At 41.9% G+C, this 4,866-nt stretch overlaps 1 non-coding gene and 1 pseudogene across 1 annotated transcript; both read right to left on the reverse strand.

The window, feature by feature from the left end:
- Nucleotides 1-737: 737 nt before the first annotated feature.
- LOC121583749 lies at nt 738-846 on the reverse strand (annotated as a pseudogene).
- Nucleotides 847-2,011: 1,165 nt separating this feature from the next.
- On the reverse strand, nt 2,012-2,130 carry LOC121565181. The gene has a single exon (XR_006000446.2). It is a non-coding gene; the product is annotated as a 5S ribosomal RNA (ribosomal RNA).
- Nucleotides 2,131-4,866: the final 2,736 nt, after the last annotated feature.

Consider the following 4,866-nt stretch of genomic DNA (forward strand, 5'->3'; position numbering starts at 1 on the left):
CCCCTGTCTGTGTGCATGTGTGCGGTGCGCGCGTATATCTACACTTTGTGTAGCCGTTAGCGATGATGCTAATGATAACCTTCTTCTGGTAGGGAAGGAATGGCTTTCCCCAAAACCTTCGCAAGTAAATGTTAACTACAAAGTAGCCTATGCCTGCCTGGCAGAATTATACAGTGATCATTTGCATCACTCCAGTGGCCATTTGTTCTACAGCAACACCGCTTAACCAAACAAAGGTCTCTTCCTGGTGCACGCTTGCATTTAAGGGTAACTACACCCCAAAATCTAAATGTCTTACATTTTTCTCAGACCTCACAAATGGTCACCTGATAGGGTTTAAACATTGTTGTTGACATAGAACATCCAATTGTGCTGTTTTGCTATTAAAAAGGTGTACTTTTGAGAGCGAAAACCTGCCAAAACAGGGACAAACGGTCAACGGGGAAATCTAAACGGAGAAAAGGGAACTTGGGAATTAACGGAATCAGGCAAAACATTGAAGGGATTGTATAGTGCCCTAATGGACTACAGACATTGACTGTCTCCTAGACTAAAAACAAAGGCTGCATGTACTGCCTATATTTTGAGGGAAACGCACTGTCCATTATTTGATTTGATTTGATCAGGGCAGGGCAGCACACAAACTGCATTTAGTCCAATAACAATCCATGATATTATTAGGGTGATAAATAAAAGCAGTTGCTCCATGACACAAGAGCACGCTCTACTGGGACAAAAGCTTACAGCACCTGGTATTCCCAGGCGGTCTCCCATCCAAGTACTAACCAGGCCCGACCCTGCTTAGCTTCCGAGATCGGGCGTATTCAGGCTGGTATGGCCGTAAGCGAGGGAGCAACTCTTGGTACACTATATAAAGTCAATGTGTCACTCACTCTGAAAGGGACACAGAAACGTATCCACTTTGTGACACAAACTGAAGAAGCTCAACCCTTGCTTACATTTCCAATATATATATATATATATATATTTGAGTCTTGTGGGGGGTGGGGGAAGAGGTCATATCCTATGTTGATTTATGACAAGTTCATTGACTAGGCCCTATAAAATAGGCGTTACGGACCGAATCACGGAATCCAGACATTAAACTGAAATTCAACAATATTCAAACATTTATTGAACTTAGTAAGAAATCAACTAAATCTATTCAACTTGTTAGAAAACGCATTCATTTGCCCAAGTCAATCATAAGACATGAACAAAATGCATCAGTGATTCGTATTTCCAGGAACTTTCTGAAACGGCACAGGAATGCCCCTGTCTGTGTGCATGTGTGCGGTGCGCGCGTATGTCTACACTTTGTGTAGCCGTTAGCGATGATGCTAATGATAACCTTCTTCTGGTAGGGAAGGAATGGCTTTCCCCAAAACCTTCGCAAGTAAATGTTAACTACAATGTAGCCTATGCCTGCCTGGCAGAATTATACCGTGATCATTTGCATCCCTCCAGTGGCCATTTGTTCTACAGCAACACCGCTTAACCAAACAAAGGTCTCTTCCTGGTGCACGCTTGCATTTAAGGGTAACTACACCCCAAAATCTAAATGTCTTACATTTTTCTCAGACCTCACAAATGGTCACCTGATAGGGTTTAAACATTGTTGTTGACATAGAACATCCAATTGTGCTGTTTTGCTATTAAAAAGGTGTACTTTTGAGAGCGAAAACCTGCCAAAACAGGGACAAACGGTCAACGGGGAAATCTAAACGGAGAAAAGGGAACTTGGGAATTAACGGAATCAGGCAAAACATTGAAGGGATTTTATAGTGCCCTAATGGACTACAGACATTGACTGTCTCCTAGACTAAAAACAAAGGCTGCATGTACTGCCTATATTTTGAGGGAAACGCACTGTCCATTATTTGATTTGATCAGGGCAGGGCAGGGCAGCACACAAACTGCATTTAGTCCAATAACAATCCATGATATTATTAGGGTGATAAATAAAAGGCAGTTGCTCCATGACACAAGACTACGCTCTACTGGGACAAAAAGCTTACAGCACCTGGTATTGCAAGGCAGTCTCCCATCCAAGTACTAACCAGGCCCGACCCTGCTTAGCTTCCGAGATCGGACGAGATCGGGCGTATTCAGGCTGGTATGGCCGTAAGCGAGGGAACAACTCTTGGTACACTATATAAAGTAAATGTGTCATAACAACAATACTAACCTACAATAACTACAATACCTAAGTACAACTAACTACCTACAGTCTAAATACATGGTTTAAGCTTTACTCAACACCATATAAGAAGCCAAGCTTACCTCCTGCTAGTGAAAAACACAACCTCTCCCGACCATGTCCATTTCCATTTCCTGATTGAATAGAAATCAGCTAATGGCATACCTGAGCAGACAGTATCCCCAAAGTGTTGCTTGAAAACACTGAACACCGCCTTAACATCTGTGACAACAAGGTTGTTACGCTTCCAGACTTTGGTCACATCCCGTGCCCTCCCCATGAGCCTAGACATCACCTCCCCAACATTCCCAGACCCAGTGTAACCCCTCTTCTCTAGGTAGACTTTCATTAACTCCTCCCACTCCAGGACAGAGTACTTATCTGAGCCATCACCCCTAAAAAGAGGTGGAGCACTAACATCTGACTTCACAACCAGATTCAGCTTGGACGCATCAATAAAGGTTGACCCACACTGCTCAGGCAGGGGAAACTGCTGGGGTTGGTGAGGGGGACGGGCAGGAGAAAGACTTGAAACCCCAGGCTGCAGTAAACTCGCTCTGATAGATTCTCCTATCTCTGAACCAATCTGCTTAATAAGGTCACTAAGCTGACTCGGAGGCGTCCCATTATCACCGAGTACTGTGGATGATGGTACATCAAAAGACAGAGGTGGGATACCCTGGTCAGGTGGAACAAACATGTAGCATATTCATTAGATACAGGTATTCGTGCCTCCCAGTGCTTGCAAACTCAGGACTAGCAAACGCTCTACTCCCAGGAGCTGACTGTACAATTGGTGTAAATGGAAGGACACCCCTCCCTCTACCCACACTAAAATCCACAGCATAACACGTCTTATGGATTTGAGAATCTTCCATGGCTCAACAGAGCACTAAAATACAATGTAATTTAGTGCATTCAAATACCAAAAAAATTAATGCAATAAACAAATTCATCCAAAACATACAAATAAGCACGAATACCTGTATCTAATGAATATGCTACATTCACTTTCACTGTTTACAGTATATATTCACTTACAGTAAGCCATCAACAAATTCACATGCGCAGGTCGTGCACCTCATCCACATGCACAGCTCCGGCGGTCGGCTTGAGCTGACCAGTCGGCAGGTCACGTAATTAGGACACTGCCACAACTGGAATTCTGATGGTTGGATAATTTTTATTCGACCTGCACACGAAGAGACAACACACAATATGTTAGCTCTTGGTGCAGCCACAGCTCTCGGGCACCTTGCTAGTTGAAGGTCAGGCAAAAATGAACAGGTGCTGCATGCACATATCCAGTGCCTAACAACACACTATACAATACAAGTAAAATGATATACAACATAATTCTGACAAACTAAATGACATACCTGTACACGAAGAGACAACACACAATAGCTTAGCCCTTGGTGCAGCCACAGCTCTCAGGCACCTGCGTGAGCACATAGAAACTCACTCAAACACTGACCCAAATACTCCCGAGTTACAATAGGTACCCTAATTAGCGAGCTCGGTGAAAGTTGTTAACATACATCTTTATATTGTCCACATTGTAACAAAACCTATAGTTGCGTAACAGCACTTTGTGTAACTTTACCACAGTTTTATATCGACAAATTACGGCGCCAAGGACAACATACCTTGCTAGTTGAAGGTCAGGCAAAAGAGAACAATAAGAGGGTACATAAATACAGATAACCCGCGATGGACCAAACCAAAATATACACAACTTTTACAATTAGGTGTATTTGCAATATAGATACATAAAAATGTTTGCACACCAAAAAATAACATTAGCTATGCAGCTTTAATTAAATAAAGAAACCACATTGAATTATTATTAACTTATTAACATCCCCTCTTGACCTGGCCTACTTGAACTGTCCTTGTGTGCAATTTGGTGCATAATCTAGGGGAACAACATCACACTACTACACATATAATTCAAGTCATACCTTTATTGTCATTCATGCTCTTATTTTTAACCTAGTAGTTTTGCAAAAGTGTAACCTGCGTCAATTCTAGGAAATATTGGAATAACGTGTAAGAGGAGCCCTGACACGCACAACAGGATAACACAACTACCACATTTTCAATTGACAATCATTGATTTAAATGGATGTGGTCAATAGATTTGTATAGGCATATATACTAATTTAATTTAACTTGTAAGCCAAGGTTGGATTAGTAGGTCTATGCAACATGCACCTGGATAACCGCGTCATGAATCGGAACGGGCTCCAACGTCCTCATATACACATTATGACAAAATAAAGAGCTTAATATTTCACGAAATAAAGACATAGAAGAAAAAAAGGTTATAGAAACTCAATTTCTCCATGGCAATAGAATGTAAACATGTAAATTCCGCCAAACATATCCAAATATCGCCTACAACTCAATTCTCAGCGCAGCATATTGGACGACTCCACAGGCATTGATCATTCGCGACTTTAAGTCATTCCTGTTATCTCTAGAGCATCCCGTATATTTATAGTGCTGCATTTCGTCCCCCTCTGACCATGGATAGGGTTGGGAGCATTCCTGAGTTCACTTATGGTCCCACTAAGGTAATCTTAGGAGATATTCCTTTTGGCATACTGTAAATGCCTGTGCATAATGTACCTAATAAAGCATAATTGTTTTAATTATCTTCA

The sequence above is a fragment of the Coregonus clupeaformis genome, unplaced genomic scaffold (genome assembly GCF_020615455.1).
Source record: "Coregonus clupeaformis isolate EN_2021a unplaced genomic scaffold, ASM2061545v1 scaf2865, whole genome shotgun sequence".
NCBI classification, from domain to species: Eukaryota; Metazoa; Chordata; class Actinopteri; order Salmoniformes; family Salmonidae; genus Coregonus; species Coregonus clupeaformis.